The 20,984-nt window shown below is 36.6% G+C and overlaps 1 long non-coding RNA gene across 1 annotated transcript in view; it reads right to left on the minus strand.

Annotated features, from left to right (window-relative positions):
- Window positions 1-236: 236 nt before the first annotated feature.
- LOC308495481 overlaps window positions 237-20,984 on the minus strand; it is a 63,285-nt gene continuing 42,537 nt past the window's right edge. The window contains exon 4 of the long non-coding RNA XR_013992991.1: window positions 237-20,970. This is a non-coding gene — a long non-coding RNA (uncharacterized lncRNA). The remainder of the gene's footprint in view (window positions 20,971-20,984) is intronic.

The raw sequence follows: 20,984 nt of genomic DNA on the forward strand, positions 1-20,984 counted from the left end.
CGTGAGCTCTAAACGACAGGGTTGCTGGTTCCATTCCCACATGAGCCAGTGAGCTGTGTCCTCCACAACTACGTAGATTGAAGACAAGCTGCTGCTGAGCTGCTGGTGGGGTGGCTGGATGGCTCAGTTGGTTAGAGTATGAGCGCTCAACAACAAGGTTACCATTTCAATTCCCGCCATGGGATGGTGGTTCCCCTCCCCCCTCCCCCCCCCCCCCGCAACTAAAGACTGAAAATTGAAGCTGATAGGTCTTGAAGCTGATAGGTCCTGGAAAAACACACTGTTACCCAATAAGATTTTTTAAAAAAAGAATTCAGCTTTCTTTATCCAGCAGAACTCCAACTCAGGAAAACACTACGCTTGTAGCAGTATTCCCTTCTGGAACTCTGGAGGCAGTGATGTGGAGATGGTAAGAGAAATAAAAACATAAAGTATGCCAAAGATCTTGTCTTGTTGGGACTGGGAGCACTGTAGATAATTGATTATTTCTTGGCATTGATAAGAAAATATGTTTCCTCCTGGGATGTGGAGTGCAGCATAAGGACAAGAGTCAGTGGAACTGTAACAGCTATATACGATATCAGAGGAGTGGTACATTGGGAGAAGGGGGTTATCATGATAACCCCCAAGATCACAGGGTAAAAGCTGATATTCCCCAAACAGCTCTCAAGCAAATGGGAGATTGACTATCCTCTACTATAGAGAACTCAGAAACTGCAGAAACTGGGGAAAGATTTAAATTAAGGAGAGGTTGATTAGCACAGTTATTAAGGAAAAAGTGTTAATAAACCTTTGGGTTGGGGTGAGGCATTCATATCATTCTCAAAGTTAAATCATTTTAGGAAATGTCAATATGTTCAAAAAACGTCAAATGCTTTAAGGCTTCATGTTCAAAAATGAAGTCTGTGTCCACACCACAGTTTTGTGACTAGAATATTTCTGCTCCATGAAGATGAAGGTCATCCCTAATAGAAAATTATTAGGACAGAAGAATAACTTATCTTCTAAGACAGGTATATAGATTGTGTGGGGTTGGGTAGGACACTGTGAATACATAGGAAACCAGTCGGACTAGAGTAGATGGTCCACGGGCAAGTAGAGAACAGGGATGATTATGTAGGGAAGGTCATGGAGGACTCGATGCCAGGTGTGGAACTTTACATATAATTAGGAATGGAGTTATATGAAGAAAATTATATTTTAAGGAGATAATCTGATAACAAAAAAGAGGATAGACAAGAGTAGTGAGAGACTAAGAGGTTGGTGGAAGAATATAAAATCTAGATGAGAGCCTGAGCAAGGGAGTGAGACTGGTATGGAACAAATACTGGTCACAGTGAAAAGCAGATGTTTGTTCTTTATTTTCTTACTACAAAGGTATTATATGCTCACTTTAAAAGTTTCAGTAATACAAGAGTATTTAAAGTGAAAAAAAATCAACATATATATCAGTGCAACCACTATTAGAAGTGATATTTCAAGCTCCTAAATCACTATAGGAAAAAGAGGACACGTACTTTGACAAATCTAGCAAGAAGAGATAAAAGTAATAAACTGACAGAATTATTAATAAATATGGAATTGTAAGAAATATGAAAGGTTGAATGTAAATTAAAAGGCAGACATTTTCAGATGGAGTAAAAAAAATCTCATTGTGTGCTGTTTTGAAAAGATACATCTAAAACAAAACAACACAGAAAAGTTGAAAATATTGGAATGGATAAATATATACCAGACAAATGCAAACAAAAATCAAGGAGAGTGGCAAGAAAATGTCAAGGCTAGAATGCATTAAATGGGTAAAAGAAGGTATCTTCGTGCTGTGAATTAACACAATCCAATAAAATAATCATGAAATATTTTTGAAAGTTGGAAATAAAGAAAAATCTGCATATCATTCTTTTTTTTTTTTGATAACCTATAAAACTACTCTGCCATCTTGACTGGAAGAGAGCAATCATGGACTTTAGTGCACTGAAAAAGAATTTCAAATATGTAAAGCAAAAAAGTTAAGAAATCGGAGAGTGTGATAAAACAACAGTGGATGATTTTAAATACTTTCATCAGAATACTTAAATTAAGCAAATAAAAAGGGAAAATCTGAATAACAATTAACAAGTTTGATTTAATATGTAGAAATATGATATACTATTACCCAAGCAAAAAGAAAATACACATGTGCTTCAATTGCCCATGGAATATTTGTAAAAATTTATTACATTAGGACACAAAGAAAATATTCCAAAATATATAATTCATATAGGAAATATTCTCCAATCATGAGACAGTATAAACAGTAATAAGGAAAAAAAGCATAGAGAAACAAAACATCAAGTAAAACCTAACTATGTTAAAATACATAAATACACTTCTAAACCACTCTCAGATTAAAACCAAGAACAAAACGAAGTACAACACTAAGTACAGATAGGTGACAAAAGAAGGACTATAACACTGCATGTGTAAACTATGGGATACAGTCAAATGTATTTAGAGGAAAATTTATGACTTAATGCATTAAATACAAAATAAGAAAGACTAAAAATAAACTAAGCATTCACCTAAATAATCTAGAAAGAGATCAAACAGAACCAAAGAATGTAGAAAGAACAAAAACAGAAAGTGGTATTTTTTAAAAATTGTAGTTTCCATCCATACTTTCTCCCCTCACTTCCATAACAAAAGGAACCCTCACATAAAAAAATGACAATTTTTTTAATAGTTAACTGAAAATAAAATCTATAAGCCTATGGACAGTCCTGTTAAGGAAGAGAATAAAAAAGAGTTATAGCCATATATATGCAAATTAATACACATTAGAAAATATTACATACAACTTCCAATCAATACATTTGAAAATTCAGATGAAATGGAAGAGTTTTACAGTTAAATCGACAAAATTGACTCAAGGAGAAATGGAAAACCTAGATCAACTAATCATCAAAGAAACTGAGAGAGGATTTACATTTCTACCCTCCCACTCCCCAAACGCTTGATAACATTGTATATCCATTCCTGACAAAACTGTAAGTCAATCAGGAATCAGGAATAGAAGGGCATTTCCATAACTTGAAAAGGTATCAGAAACAATGGCAATCATCATATTTTAGAGTGAAACAATGAGATAGTTCTATTAAAGTCAAAAACAGGAGAAGGATGCCTGTTCTTTATTAATCAATATAAATCTGCATTGTTCTGGAAATCATAAAGTCTTCATCAATGTACCAAAAGGAAAAACAAATTAGATACAAACATTAGCAAGAAAAAGACAAACGTTTCATTATTTATATGATTGTGTACCTAGGAATTCAAAATAATTAACTGGAAAAAAAACAGCTAAGAGCAGAGTTTAATATGATGTCTGGATACAAGATAAATGCAAAACTCTATATCGTAAAAAAAAAAACACCTCTATATCATAAGGATGTCAATTCTTGACACATTACTCAAAAGGTCCAAGGCACTTCCAGGGATTTTTTTCTTTTTACCGAAGTTGAAGAGTTGATTCTATAATTCATCTGGATAAAGAAAATATAGAAGAATAGCCAAGTAAATTCTGGAAAAAAAAAAAAAGAATGACGAAAGAAGAGCAGCCCCATGACATTTCAAAATATATTATCATGCTACTGTAATTAAAACAGTAATAGACAAAAATTGAACAGAAAAGAAACATGTAAAGCATACCCACACAGTTCATGATGAAAATAGAATTCCAAATCGGTGTAGATATAATTCGATACAATAAGTAAATTAGGAAAACTAACTATCTCTTCTGAAAAAATTCTACTTTCCAACACACACACACACACACACACACACACACACACACACACGTCAATTCCATACAGATTAAAGCACTGAGCAATAAAAATATATAAAATTTACAAGAAAATATAGAATAATATTTTTATAACCTTGGGATACAGAAGTCTACTTAAGTATGAGACAAAACCAAGAAACTATAAAAGAAAAATTTTAATGTTTGACTCTACATAATTAAATTTTTATGGCAAAGAGCATCATAAGTAAATTTTTTAAAAGACAAATGACAGACATTTGCAATCTATAGCAGTCAAAAGGATACCAGCTCTACTATCCAGAGACCTCCTGCAAATCAACAAGGAAAAAAGATAAATGACTCAATAATAGAAAAATAGGCAGCGAAGATGAGCAAGCAATCTCCAACAGAATACAAATAGTCAATAAATATATTAAAAGATACTTAACTTTACTAGTGAGTAGGGAAAAATAAAGGAATTTTTCATCCAAAATGCTGACAAAATTCAAAAGAATGATAGTGTCCAGCATGCCAGGAGGGCAATTTAGCTCAAAACTTTTGATCTAGCAGTTATACTTCTAAGATATTTAAAAGAATGCTTTTTATAGCATTCTCTGTAACAGAGAAAAAAAAAAGATGTTAACCTAAAGATCTATCACGTGCAAAGAGTTGAATAAAATACATAATACACCCTACTATGGAATTCTACCTGTTACAATGACTTTCTATTGAGTGAGAAGGGGAAGGGGCGTGGGATAGCAAATTGTAGAATAATACAGTAAGTTCGCACTTAATTTGGTAGATAGGTTCTTGGAAACTGCAACTTTAAGGGAAACAATGTACAACAAAACCAATTTTACCACAGGCTAATTGATAGAAACAAGAGTTAAATTCCTACAGCATATTTCTGGTCACAAAAACATCACCTAACTTCTGAAAAAAGACCCAAGTGCTTCTATTATCAAACATTGAAATAAATGTGAGCTATACATATATTTAAGAAAAATGAATAAAAACAAGTAAGAGAATGATTTTCCAACCTGCTTGTTCCAGTTCAGGGTCACGGGTGACTGGAGCCTCTCTTGGCACCTCAGGGCATGAGGAGGGAACGCACCCTGGACAGGACGCCCTTCCATCGCAGGGCCATCCACACACACCCACACTCACTCAGACTGGGACAATGTAGACACACCACTTCACTCACATGCACATCTTTGGGATGTGGGAGGGCACCAGAGTCCCCAAGAAAACCCACATAGACATGGGGAGAGGCTGCAAACCACACAGTCACTGGCCCGGGCCTGGAATCGTTTTTTCTTTTTGTTTTTTTTTCTCATCAACTTTAACGAAATGAAATTGAACAAAATGTTATTAGAGGACCTGCTGTATGTATAGGATGATTTCATTTTGTAAAACACACAAGAACACATGCACAGAAACAGAAAAAGTACTTGGAAGATCCAAAGCAAACAAATCATCACGGCTTTCTCTGGGCAATGGGACTGGGAGAGGGGTATTTTCATTTGTTCCTTTATATACTACTGTCCTTTTTATTTTTATAATACGCATGTGTTATTTTTATAACAGAAAAAAAAAACATAGTCTCACCCTATAACATTTGGATTAAAAAAAATTATAAGGAAACAAAAAACCAATATGAAATCTCACTACGCAGAGGCGCTTATTATTAATATTAACATGTCAACACTTTGCTTTTCAGTCCCTGTTATGTATTTTGTACATATTTGAGATCTTACTCTATGTAACTTTGGGCTTATTTTCCAATTCATATATTACATTTTCCCTATAGAGAATAAAGAGCCACCCAGAGATAATTGCTTAAGAAATTCATGAACATCAAGTGCACAGAATTGGATTATAAATAATCCATGCATGCTGTCATAGATCATGTATCCTGTCTCAATGATCCATGCATGGCCCTCCTTGATCCATTAACTTGTTCTTTTGTTTAATTTTCATAAAAATCATACAATTATTAAATAATCAATAATATGCTTTTAGTTACGTAATGAACACCCACCAACTCACTCATCAAACCTACTTCTGTGATCCTCTCTTATTCCAACCTCCTTTCCTCAACCCCAATGACCATTATCCTGAATTTTTAATTGATATTCCTTTGCTTTTTAATAAAATATTTTAATCCCAAGTGTGTGTATGTGTGTGTGTGTGTGTGTGTATACACTTAAATAACATAGTGTTTAGTTTTACTTGGTTTTGAATAATACAAAAAGGATACCCTCTTATACGTTGTCTTCTGGGACTTGATATCTTAATTTAACATTATTGAAGTAAAATCTATCCATATTATTATGTGTAGCTGTAGTGCATTCATTTCACTTCTATATAATACCCCATCATGTAACTACACCACAATTTAACCATTTTTCTTTGGGGACATTTACTACTAACATTTTAGTGTATATTTTTCTGGTTATTTTTTGAAGACATTTATATAGTTTCCTTTCTACAAAATTTGAATACTATATATACTTATGTGACCTGTTCCTTACACTAAAGAGATCTTGTGAACATATTCCCACTTCAGCAAATATTCTTCTGTGGTATAAACTTAAGTGGCTGCATAGTATTCCATAATATTTACAAGATATTTTTATTTTACCACCAATTGTTGGGCACCTGGATTACTTATAATTTTTTTGCTGTGATAAGCTTTATGATGTACATATCCTTTAGATCAGCAAGTCTCTTTTTAAGAATTTATTCTGAGTAATATCTGAATAAATTTGCACACAATTATATACAGGGCCACCACATAGGACAAGGGCATTTTCTGTTCTGCACAACATATGTGCTTGTCACAGCAGTTTTTATAACACAAAGAACTTAATGAAGTAAATGGAAAGAACTTAATGAAGTAAATAACTTATGTATTAAAATTATAATAGAGGTGCAAAGTTACTGACATGGGAAGATGTTTACAATTTATTCAGTGGAAAAACTAGGCTAAATGGCAGTATACCATTTTGTAAAATAAAATAAACATAACCTGTGAAATAGTATGGAAGAATATACACCAAAAATTTTACAGCATTATCTCTGAATATTGAGTTTATTTGAGATTTTCATTTTTTCACTTTGCCTTTACATATATTTTGAAGTGTTTTCAACAGTAAAACTTGATTACATGTGCAGTAGAAAGATGAATAAATGAGTTTTTATGCACAGTCATTTAAATATTATTCCTGAATATAAAATACTTTTACACTGTAAGAACTTTGGAAGAAAAAAAGAACATAAAGATATAAATAAAACTCACACATTATCTTATGAACCTAGGATAATTAATTCACAGTCATCAATGTGCTTATTTCTAGTCATTTGTCTCTGATTTTATATTTAAAATAATTGTAGTCACACTTTATATAATCCTGTATGCTGACTTTTCACTTAACATTATATAATATGAACAGACCATAAATATTTTAATGGAATAATATTCCATCACATGGAAATAGCACATTTACTTAATTATGCTCTTAAAGTTCGACCCTTAGGTTTTTCTGTTTTTCACTATACCAGATAACCATGTGAGGAACACCTCTGTGCATGAATTATCCACATTTTAAATAATTTCCTTGAGTAGATTCTTTGAAGTGAAAACACTAAGTCAGAGTACCATCATTTTTATACTTTTTGATATATATTGCCCAAACTGTCTTTACTATGTATTTTAAGGAAGCATGGAATAGTAGGGAGGAAAAAGAAGTCAAAATACACGATCCCATGCCATCTTTAGTACTTGCTGCTTAACCTCTGAGTCGGTAAAACTGATGTAAAAACATCCATCTTATCTAAGTCACAAGGTTACTGTCATAATCAAGTGAGAAAACAGATCCTTCAGTCACCATAAATATTACTTTGTCAGGAATGCTTCTGTTACCTTTCCAGACTCTTACAGCATCCTATACTTATTTTTCCTTCATGGCCTTATAACAACTGATAAATAATTATTCAATTATTTGAATATTGTCTGCTTCTCCCAGATGATTTTAAGTTCCATTAAAATATGGCTGTCATATAGTTGGTGCTCAGTAAATATTTGTTTAGTGAATGGAAAAAAATGAAGTGACACTTTATAAACTAAATCATTAGACATTTGTAAGGTATTTAGATGAGGAGGAGGAGGAGGAGGAAAAAGGAGGAGGATTAATTTGTATTAACATGTAGATGATTCTAAATCTTTAGAGATTCCTTGCCTAACCAAAATTTTATTATGTGGCTTTAATGCTTGTCATGCCAGCCAGAGGAACAGGTAGCAACGTTGCTGGAAGCACCTGATAGGAGCTGAGACTTAGAGAACCGTGTAATTAGTTCTCTAGGTCAGCATGCTGGGAGCTAAGGAGTTGTAGTTACCATTAGTCAGATACAGGCAGTGGTCAGAAATCCAAGGTCAGTGCTATTTGAAGCAGGTGGATCCTGGAGGTCAAGAACAAACTAATGGTAGGTGGTCTAGATAGCAAGGTCCAAATTGGAGAACGGCCAGAGATAAGGAATTAAAGTAGATAGGAGAGTTAAATTCCAAGCACCAGTACTCAAAGCATGGAACTATAAATATGATTCTAAAGCAAAGGGTACTTGAACTCAATGCTTCCTTATATTATTTCTACCCAAACTGAAAATAGTATGGGAAGTGCTTATACGTAGTTCCATATACTGTGTTTCCCCGAAAATAAGACCTCACCAGAAAATAAACCCTAGCATGATTTTCCAGGATGACATCCCCTGAACATAAGTCCTAATGCATCTTTTGGAGCAAAAATCAATATAAGACTCGGTCTTATTTTCGGGGAAATACGGTACATGAGCAAGAGAATGATAATAGCTAGTTGAGAAATGAGATCTGTGAATCTAAAGTAGGTTCTGATAGTAACAAGATAAAAGTGAGGCCATCTGTATGTAAGATCTTATAATAGTCTACACATAAAATGGGAGCAATCCAGCTTAGGATCCTGTAATTCTCATCTGGACTTTTAACAGCATATATTATAGCATAGTGGTTAGTATCATGGACTCTGGAAATAGGCTAGTTGGGTTCAGATCCCAACTCTATCATTAGTTGTATCCTTTGGACAAGTTACTTCATCTCTGTGTACTAGTTTCCTCATCTGCAAAACAGGGATGATAGTACCTACCTCAGTGGGTTCTTGTGAAGATTAAATGAGTTGATGTGTGTAAGGACCTTAGAACAGTGCCTGGATGTAGCAAATGCTATGTTAAGTATTTATTATTATTATTATTATTATTATTATTATTATTATATAAGACCAAACAAAAATTGATTTATAAAAATGGATAAATACACTGCATGTTAACTTTATCTAAAATAATAAGGTCTCTAAACAGGAATTTTTCTCATTAAAATAAGAATTTCACTTGCACCTAAACATAGTTGACTATATGAAAATTGAAAGCATTCGTATGTAGCAAAATTTATCACAGCAATCCCATATGTGTGTTTATTCTATAGATGCTATTTCATGAACACTGTAAGTTCTATAGAATAAATACACATTTCCTACTGTGTTGCCCCAAAAATAAGACCTAGCTGGACAATCAGCTCTAATGCATCTTTTGGAGCGAAAGTTAATGTAAGAACCGGTCTTATTTTACTATAATATAAGACCGGGTCTTATTTTAATTTTTGCTCCAAAAGACACAGTAGAGCTGATTGTCCGTCTAGGTCTTATTTTCAGGGAAACAGGGTAATAGCAAAAATAAACCACTATTAGGCTGTAGTACAGTTGACCTATAAGATCTGGTCTATAAGAAGGGATGCCCTATTAAATTTTCTCAAGCTAATTCTACTAGAAGCAGGAATATTTGAGTTGGAAGACCTATCTGTGGAAAGATCTGAACATGGGAAGGCTCAGGCTTGGGAAAACTAATTTTGAGAAAGGCTAAACCTGGGGAAATGTTGGAAGACCTGGACAATGAAACATGTTAGAATACCTGAATGTCAGAAGACAGAAGACGTGGAGATTGAGCCCGCTGTTGGAAGACTGGGTAGTTGTTGGAAGACGTGGATTTTCTGGAAGGCGTGGATTTTCTGGAAGACGTGGCTTGGTTGGAAGACGTGGATTTTCTGGAAGACAGTTTTGTTGGAAGACATAGGTAGGCTGGAAGACATGAATTTGATGGAAGACAGTTTTGTTGGAAGACAAGGATTTGCTGGAAGACATGGATTTGCTGGAAGCCATGGATTTGCTGGAAGATATGGAATTTCTGGAAGACCTGGGGATCATTGGAAGACACGGATTTACTGGAAGACATGGCCTTTCTGGAAGACGTGGATTTTCAGGAAGACCCGAATTGTCCGGAAGATCTGGATTGTCTGGAAGATGTACATTTGCTGGAAGACCTGGAGGTTACTGGAAGTCGTGGATCTCTAGGAAAACATATTTGTGGAAGACCAGGATTAAGTGGAAGACATGAATTTTCTGGAAGATGTGGCTTGGTTGGAAAACATGGATTTTCTGGAAGACATGGCTCTGTTGGAAGACTTGGCTTTGTTGGAAAACATGGATTTTCTGGAAGATGTGGGTAGGCTGGAAGACATGAATTTTATGGAAGACAAAGCTTCATTGGAAGACAAGGACTTGCTGGAAGACATGGATTTTCTGGAAGTCATGGATTTAATGGAAGATATGGATTTTCTGGAAGACGTGGATAATCTGGAAGACCTGGGGGTCATTGGAAGACATGTATTTCTTGGAAGACATGGCTTTTCTGGAAGACGTGGATTTTCAGGAAGACCCAAATTGTCCGGAAGACCTGGATTGTTTGGAAGACGTAGATTTTGTCTGGAAGACGTAGACTGACCGGAAGACTGGATTTGGTGGAAGACACGGATTGGCTGGAAGACCTGGATTTTTCCGGAAGATGTGGATTAATGGAAGACCTGGATTTGGTGGAAGACATAGATTTTCTGGAAGACATGGATTTTCTGGAAGACGTATTTTTGTTGGAAGACGTGGGTAGTCTGGAAGACATGAATTTGATGGAAGACAAGGATTTGTGGAAGACATGGGTTTTCTGGAAGCCATGAAGATGATGGAAGATATGGATTTTCTGGAAGACCTGGAGGTCACTGGAAGACCTGGATTTCCTGGAAGACATGGCTTTTTTGGAAGACGTGAATTTTCAGGAAGACCCGAATTGTCCGGAAGACCTGGATTGTCTGGAAGACGTAGATTTGCTGGAAGACCTGGAGATTACTGGAAGACATGGATCCCTCGGAAGACATATATTTGTGGAAGACATGAATTTTCTGGAAGACTTGCTTTTGTTGGAAGACCTGGATAAAGTGGAAGACATAGGTTTTGTCTGGAAGATGTGGATTGACTGGAAGACTGGATTTGGTAGAAGACATGGATTGCTGGAAGACCTGGATTTTTCCGGAAGATGTGGATTGATAGAAGACCTGGATTTGGTGGAAGATGTGGATTCTCTGGAAGACATAGTTTTGTTGGAAGACGTGGATTTTTCTGGAAGATGTGGCTTTGTTGGAAGACGTTGGTAGGCTGGAAAACATGAATTTGATGGAAGACACAGCATTGTTGGAAGACAAGGATTTGCTGGGAGACATGGATTCTGTGGAAGATGTGGATAGTCTGGAAGACCTGGGGGTCATTGGAAGACATGTATTTCCTGGAAGACATGGCTTTTCTGGAAGACATGGATTTTTCAGGAAAACCCGAATTGTCCGGAAGACCTGGATTGTCTGGAAGACGTAGGTTTGCTGGAAGACCTGGAGGTTACTGGAAGACGTGGATCTCTAGGAAGACATACTTGTGGAAGGCTGAGATTAAGTGGAAGACATGGATTTTCTGGAAGACATGGCTTTGTTGGAAGACGTGGATTTAGTGGAAGACATGAATTAGTTGGAAGACCTGGATTTTTCTGGAAGATGTGGATTGAATGGAAGATCTGGATTTGGTGGAAGATGCAGATTTTTCTGGAAGATGTGGACTGAGTGGAAGACCTGGATTTCTTTCCGGAAGACGTGGATTGACTGGAAGACCTAGATTTTTCTGGAAGACGTGGATTAGTTGGAAGACCTTGAAATTGGTGGAAGACGTGGATTGTCTGGAAGACCTTGAAACCATTGGAAGATGTGGATTTTCGTGGAAGACATGGATTTTGTGGAAGTCCTATAATTGCTGGAAGACTGGATTGTCTGGAAGACATGGATTGTCTGGAAGACGTGGATTGTCTGGAAGACGTGGATTTTCTGGAAGACTGGGATTAGCTGGAAGACGCTGATGTTGTTGGAAGACTTGGAATCACTTGGAAGACTTGGAATTGCTGGAAGACCTGGAGATGTTGGAAGATCTTGATACTGGCGCCATTGGAAACCCTGGACATTGGAGACATTGGAAGCACAGGATGTTGGAGACATTGGAAGCCTTGGATTTTGAGGACATTGGTTATTCTGGACATTGGAGTCTTTGGAGGCCCTGAATGTTAGAATTAGTGGATATTGGAAGCCATGGATCCTGGAAGCCCTGAACACTAGAGACACTGCAAGTCCTGGACCTTGGAAGCCTTAAACATTAGAAGACATGAACAACAGAAGACCAAGACATTTAGAAATCCTAAAATCAGAAGCCCTGGATATTGGGAGACATCGGAAAACGTGGATATTGACATACTCTTGTTAAAAGACACAGAGTTTGAACGATGCTACCTTTCAAAGATGTTGGCGCCCCTGGACAATTGGAGACCTAGACTTTAAGAGACCAGGATGTTCAGAGACCTAGTCATTCAGACATTGGGGATGTTGGAACACCTGAATGTTGGAAGACCAGGTTCTTGGAGATATTGAAAGACTTGGGCATTGGAGGAACTGGTAATAACAAGATATTATAAAATCAGGATTTAGAAGACACTAAAAGTTGTAGGAACTGAATTATATAAATGCTAGGAGATACTGGAATTGGACAAAATGAAATACATGGACTCTAGGAGACTTGTATATAGGAGACATCGGAGGATTGGGAACATAATAAAACTGAAAGTTGAACTTTGGACTCTGAAAGATAAGACCTAAAACTTGAAGGTTGATTGCTGGAGATATTAGAAGATCTAGAATTTTAATGACCCCAATATTGAGAAGATTAGAAGACATTGGCACTGGAGATGTTGCAGGCCAGAGACTGGAAGATATGGATGCTGTAACATTTAGAAGATCTGGCAATTGTAGATTTTGGAAGCTATGGAGCTCAGAAGACCTGATGTTAAGAGACACTGAAGAATTGAAAAGCCTAATCTTAGAGCTACTAGAAGGTCATGTTGAAAGATACTGGCAGTGTTGAAAGACTCTCATATTAGAATCTGATATTACATTTAAAAAATATCATAAGGCTATTGTAATAGACTTCATGACTATGGCACCTCTTTCACTAAAAAGCAAAACACAGGGAAAGGCCATTTTAGGAAGATGACAAAGAAACAGGGAAATTCAAGTAAAAGCAAGTAGTTTGAATGGGTTGGAACCTATCTTCATAGTCTCAATAAACTGGCCTTCTGGAATGAGGAATTATCAAAGAATAAGCAATATCAAGGTTGGGGGTACTACTTGGCTTTAGATCGGGGGTCAGCAAACATTTTCTGTAAAGAATCTGATAAATATTTAAGGTTTTGCAGGCTGTATGGTTTCTATTGTAATTATTCAATTCTGTCACTGTAGTGCAGCCATAGACAATACATAAATGAGTGGGCATGGCTGGGTTGCAATAAGTTTATTTTGGGGGGGAAATAACCAGTTGGGTTAGATTAGGCCAAAGGGCCTTAGTTTGCCAATGCCAGATCTAGATGCCAAATCTAGGGTACGGTAAACTTAAGTACATTCCAGGCTAGCATTTACACACAAGAGCATGAACAGAACGATTTGAAGCCCAATGGTAAATAAATATACTGTGTATGTGATGATACTCAGATCAAGCTGGCTAGAATCTAAGAACAGAGTTTACATAGATCTCCACTTAATCGTTTCAGGAGCCCAAACAAGGAGATTTGTATCCAGAGCCAAAATTAAGTAGGTAGCATTCAGGGCCCCAGAGAAGGGGGCTTAGAGTTCAGTGAGGATGACCTAATTTAGTAGGCTGGAAGCTTAAGAAGTAAGGGAGAAACTCATCCCTACAGACTGGGGTCATCCAGCTAGGACTAAGCTGCACTCTCCCAAGAGAGAGAGAGAGAGAGAGAGAGAGAGAGAGAGAGAGAGACAGAAACAGAGACAGAGAGACAGAGACAGAGACAGAGACACAGAGAGAGAGACACACAGAGAGAGAGAGAGAGAGAGAGAGAGAGAGAGTCCCCAGCTCAGTGCAGACAAGAAGTCAGTGGCAAAGCCCTCACTCTAAGTCCCGTGTTCTGATCATTATAGCACTCATCATGCCACTACCAATTAATCAAGAAGTAATACTAGGTGTTTGCAATGATGGAGGAGAACAAGGAGACCATAGCTTGGTAGGCTCACTTCAGGCACTCTAGCTTCAGCTGGTAAGTCTAATTTCTGATCTTACCCGCCAGAGCTTAAGTGACAAGCTTAAGAGATCAGGGTTGACCTATAGGCTGAAGATCTCTAGTATTTAGACAGGGCTGAGGAAGACAGGGACGAGCACATATATTGTATGCAAGAGAACAATGGCAGACAAAACTGGTTAAGGTACACCGGGATAGGGCCATGATGTAAAGGTTAAGTAGTGGAATACAGAGACAACAGGCAGTCCCTGAAGACTTTTGGACAAGGAAGTAACAGAATCAGAATTGTGCACAAGGGAAGTTAAGTCAGGCAACAAGGTGCTGAGCACCAGAAACTACTAGATAGATATACTAGAACACAAAAGACTCCAAGTTAAAACACTGAAAGGGTTGGGATGTGAGTTATGAGGCCACTACAACCATCCAGGGTAAGAGGCAGTGAGGACATTAATTATGGCGATGACAGTTCTGTTGCTTAGCAGACACAGCATTACAGCGACGATAAATACTCCACATTCTGAATACCATTATTTTAAACTTCTTGAATGCCATCACAGAATACATGAAATACAAAAAAAGTTCAGAAGCTAGCTATGAGGAATTGTCCTCATCCAGTAAGATTACTTTCTCTCAAAGGCAGCTGAGCTAATAACTTGTGGTTTAAGCAAACCAGGTCTTAACATAGCTTTATCTTTAGCTCCTATCAATAAAGAGTGATTTAATCATATTAAAGTGGAACAAGTTGGTGGATTATTTTCTACAGAATAGGAATACTCTGGATGTGAAAAAGTCATTACCTTTAATCAGTACATAAATAAATATCATGCTTTGATAACCTCATTGTAAATAAAGTACATGGAATCACCACAGGTCAAGGAGTAACATAGGGACAAAGGAATTGTTGTTTCAGGTATCTTTCAGAAGCGAAGAAAAATATTAAAAATCAATTGTTATTCCTTGTCTCTTCTTAAAACCTTCATGCATACTTTATTGCAAGGGAAATTAGATGAAATATCAAAATATTAAAATTTTGCAAACACAGGAATAAACTATCATATTCTAGTTCTATAATGCTTATTCATGTAATAATAATAATAATAATGATAGCAACAATTTATTGAGTGCTTACTATGTGCCAGGCACTGTACTAAGCATTTTATGTAACCTTACAGCAGTCCTATAATGCAGGTATTTTTGACCCCATTTTACAGATTAGAAATCCAAGTCTGAAGTGGTTAAAAAATATGCTCACAGACAAAGCTGGCAATTGGAGTGACGGGACGAAAACAGGTCTGATTGCGAAGCCTTAGGCCCCGTGCTGGCTTCTCATGCACCAAGAGCCCAAGGGTTCTTCTGCCAGGACTAAACACCACTCATTCAGAAAGAGGGAGTCCCCAGCCCAGGGCAGACAGGAAGCCAGTGGCAAAGTCCTCACTCTATGTGTCTTGTTCTCATTATCGCACTCACCATTACCAATTCATCAAGAGCCAACTCTAGCTGTTTGCAATGATGAGTTAATTACATCTTAGGCTTTACATAACAATGCAAGAAAGATGAAGTGTAATGTCTCAAGTACACTAGATTCATATTTGATTTCTCGATATTTGTTATTCATGCAAATGAAATATACTATTTATCCTTTCCTCTATTTTCTCTTTGATTTTATGGTTCTCAAGAATATATACACTTTGTTCATAGCACATCATATTTATTTCTAAATTCTTAGATAAACAACCAGAATACACTGACATCAAAGGCCATTAAAAGGCAATAATACTATGTAAAGTTCAGTGATCAATGTATTTCACAGCACAAACATGATTCACAGACTCTTTTAGGCTATCCACACTGTAGAAGCCCTTTATTAGCATTCAGGTGGTGGCAGCTATGTAATCCAATGTCTAGTTTAAAGAACCATCTCTGCATTTTGAACTTAAAAGATTTTAAACAAAGAAAAGTTTCTTTTTAAATGTAATGCCAGTTTTCTAATATTTTCTACAAATTTCAGCAGCCTGGGTTCCATTTCTCTTCCACTCTTTTTTTTTTTCTCCCAGTGGTTAAATATGTCTGGAAAGGAAATTTCCATGCACTTCATAATACTGAACACAAACATTTACCTGAGCCATTTGGTGACAGAAAGATTCTTTCCACTCAAACTGTACATAAAATGTACTAAAAGAAATTTTAGATTTTCAATTTTGGGGACTATTCTTAACTTAAAAAAAAGAAACACCTATTTACATGGCAGTTTTGTCATTTATTTTTGCACTTTTATATTCTCTAATCTGCCATCTTGAATCAATGTCTGTCATTAACATCTTTTTCTACCACTATACCACCTTTCACATCTTCCTTCCTATAAGTTCTGCTGATTTGTTAAACTCAACCATATTAAAATGCTCTATTACCCTCATGAATGATACATCTTAGATTATTTTAACTGGATATTGACTTAACCAAGAATTAAATTTATCTCAATGTTTTATTTCAAATGACCTGGGCCCTAGACAAATATTTCCATGTATCAAGCCAAAGTCTAGGCATTCCTATGACAACTAAAATCACGCAGTAGTCAGTTTCCCATTACATTATTTTATATTAACAGTTCCTGATTTATGTTGTTTCATTTAAAATTTTATTTTTCTAATTCTGGTCAAATTAAGAGGGAAAAAATTGCCAATGCAGGATTCTCAATGAATGGTAAAATCAGGAAAGTACATTATTTAATGGCAGATAGAACCACTGTTTAAACTGGTAAAACAATCATTGACTTAATGTTTACCTCTAGATATGATTAAGACTTTGCCAAGTATCCATGGAAACTTGAAACAGGAACCATATAGAGTTCTCTGTTTTCGTTTATGGAAACAGTAGACACAAAATGTTAGTGTTTTCCTTAAAATATCCATGCGTTATTTTCTCTAAACCCTGTAACTCAGAAGAAAAATAGCAATTATCACATAAAAAGAAACTCACAGGAGGTGCTATCTTTCCTTCCAAGAAGTTTGTGCTATGTTTGTTTCACTTTTTTTATGGCATCTATGCCTAACTCTCTTTTCTGGGAAGGACTAAAATGTGGTAATGCTTGAACAATAAGTACAATTTTTAAAATAACAAGAACACCATACAATAATACTACTACTTACCTTGGTCTCTATGAAAGGGCTTGGGTACTCCCAAAATCAACCAATGAGGATGAAACACCTTTCTCTCAAGGTAACAATGTCAGAGATAGAAGGACTTTAGAGATGGATCCTATTCTTTCATTTGACAGATAAGGTAAGAGGGGAGTGATTTGAATAAGACCATCCATTTAGCTAGTGCAGAGTAGACACTTGAAATCAAGGTGTCCTAGCTCTTGAGCCCATACCATTTGCGTTATATGAATATTTCCATTATAATTCTGTTTAGACGTAGAGCAGTGGTTTGCAATCATGATTGTATAAAAAAATGACTTGAGGAGCTTTCAAAATACACAGATGCTGGCCCCATCCCTGATTCAGCGTGTCTAAGGGCGGGTCCCAGAAATCTGTATTTTTTTCAAAGGTCCCCATCATGATTTTGATGTGCAGTCAGTATTGAGAATCAGTGGCTTAGAGCAAGAGTATAAGATCCTCTGGCACTGTGACTAGTCACTAGCTCCAAAGCACCCTATCATGGGTTTTCAACTTTCATGTGCCTCTTTTGAACTTGAGGAATGTCTGTCATCTCAACTGTAACTACGCAAGTAAGCCCTTTTAACTTTTGTATTTTTTCCCCTTTTCTCTGATCACTTCAAACTCAGATATATGTAGCCTATAATTCAGACCTCCACGTTGGGGTGGGAGATTACTGGATTTCTCCAGAAGAGAAAGTATCAATATCTTTTTCTGGAAGATATTCAACTGTTTCAATCACTGGGAAGACCACATATGGGAACAGAGAAAATCGATGGAAATGAACTCTAGCAGCATCTCCTCTTTGATCGGATATCCAAGTAAACCCAGGAATCCATTATAAATATACTGCCTTTCAGGACCTGATACAATTGCTGAAAAACAAATTAATTTATATCCAACTGGTTAAAAGGAGAGGGTTGGATCCTTTCTGTTGAGATAGCAAGTTAGGGCTAAACAGAATTCATATAAATTTCAGGTCAAGGTACAAAATTGTAATGTCCAACCAAGTAGAGTAGCCCCCTCCTTACATACTAGAATTGAGTTCCCAAAACCCTCATCATCAGGGGAATTTGTGTTGGAGGAATTTATGAACTTTGGGTGAAAACTGGGGCAGGGAAGGGAATATTATGAAAGCTCAGACAACTGGTTTGTCACTGAAATAAAACACTAAGTAAAATGAATGTTGATGGCATTAAATTTACATTAGCAATAGTGATTATTGGGCAATTCATTTCTACTTCTCTCTGATCTCAAGGTGAGGATAATCAAGCATCAGTGAAAATGCTGGTCATCACACTCGTGATAGGGAAAGAATGGAGAAGATTAGATTTTGTCTGGAGATAAGTAAACTGTCTTCTGCTTCACTTTCATCCTCTGACATGTGGATCACCACAGCATCAGAGCTGATCAGATTCTGAATCCCAAGGTTCAACTCTCTGTGTGCAGCTTCTCTGCCTGCTGTTTGTATTACTGCTTTCTTTAGAGGGTTGTGGGTAATCATTTAAGCCTTGCCTGAAGGTCAGTAACTATTCCACCAGAAACTTCTTCCCTCTGAATAATCACAGCATTTTGATTTGCAGAGTGGGTACTTCAACATTCTTTGAGTTCTGAATGTTAACCTATGCTGACCTCTTTTATCAACTTCTAAGGTGATCATATCTCTGAAATATTTTTCAACTGTCTTCTGAGGATGACAACTTAACAATTCAGCAACGTCACTTAATTCGATTTCTTCAAATCCTTCACTACTAAACGTTTTGCAGAAACAATATTTTCAAGTTCGACCACTGGAAGGAAACTTTCAGAATCAGTTACAACTTCATTCCAAAGTGTCCACCAGGCTCCATTAAGGGTTGATTGTTTTATTGTTCTCACTGATTCTTCTACTATCATTAGAGTGTGACAAATGGAGAAAATTTGCCAAGCTTCTCTCACAGTGAGTTCTGGTGTCTCTCTCATAAGTTCTGCAAGGTAGTCAAACATATGCTGAGGGCAGTACATCGTGAACATTTTTAGCACTCCCAGATGCATGAGTTGAAGGACTGGAGTTATTACAGGTCGGGGGGAGGGATGGAGATAATTTTAACACAAAGAGAAGCATTTACTATTGTACTTTTGTCAGTGTCCAGAATCAGCAACATTGAATTCAAGATTTTTGGGGTTTAAATGTTGTTTAACCTCAAGAACACAATACTTCAAAAACCAGCCCAAAAAGCGTTTCTCAGTGATCCCAATGTTATGGTTTCCCATCATGTAGCCAGGAAAGCATTTCTCACATCCTCTTATAAGAGGACATAGATTTCGAAGTCTGTGAAGCAACATGGGTTTAATCAAAAAGTTTACATTGGAACAAAGTAGAACTTTGCGCTTGTCTTTTCCAGGCTTGAAGCCTCTGGTCTTTTTCTCATCCTTTGCCATATGTGCAAGCAGGCATGTGCTTCCAGAATAGGACCATTTCATCAGCACTGAAGACCTGTTTGGCAAATAGCCATTTTCCTCAATCATTTTCTTCAGGTATTCAGGATACTCTGCAGAAGCTTCATGATCTGCTTCCTCTGCCAGCCACTTCTGTTCATAGACCACAGTAGTTCTTAACCCTATCCAACCACCCATTACTCATGAAAAAATGTTAGAACTTTTCATCCAGATCGAAATTTAAACTTGCATTTTTGTGATGCTCGCTGATGGATTATACATGCAGAAAGAGGCCTATTTGGCCTTCTCTATTTTAGTAGCCATGAGTGCAAATCTCTTTCCATTCTCTATATTTTGGGATTTCGAGTTATGTGTGATTTTCTCAATGATTCTGGTATGCCCCTCGATACACTAATACCTTTCCGATTTTTCTGATAGCCCTAATACCTTTCTGATTTTTCTTTATTGTACAAATTGTAAATTCATTAACACCAAAAAACACCCTACAGAGGTCTTTTTTCCACCATTATCGAAACATTTCAAGAACTCTCATTTTGTTTGCAATAGACATCACCTTTCTTGCCCTCTTCACTTGTCTTGCATTTCTATCATCCACTTTCTTGTTTTTGTCTTTTATTGGTGGTTTTTGTTTGTTTGTTTGTTTGTTTTGCTTGGGTGCCATTCTCACCCGAACTTACGCAAATTTACAATTACTGAAAGTTTTATATCACTGAGTGGTACACAACACTAATATAATATATAAGAAGCAAATGACAACATTCACAAGACAAATAGAAAAAGCAAACAGCTTTTGTACGACTACACATGTATGTGATTGACAGCTGCAGAGGGAGCAACAGGTAGAAGAACAAGGGCAGAAGCAAGCAACTCAAATGCTGGTCTTGTCACATGAGAGTCAGCAAGACAACATGATGGTGACTTGAACTTGCATATTGTTCCAAAACTCTCAAAGGTGCAGACTAGGTAAAGTCAAATTTTGTATGAGAATGACTTGCAGTTGTGAAGGGATCAGGGAACTCAGGAGTCAAGGTCAGGCTACCAGGCTGAGATGAGAAGCACAAATATCACCATCTAGGAGAAAGCAT

This window comes from Rhinolophus hipposideros (assembly GCF_964194185.1).
Source record: "Rhinolophus hipposideros genome assembly, chromosome: X".
NCBI classification, from domain to species: domain Eukaryota; kingdom Metazoa; phylum Chordata; class Mammalia; order Chiroptera; family Rhinolophidae; genus Rhinolophus; species Rhinolophus hipposideros.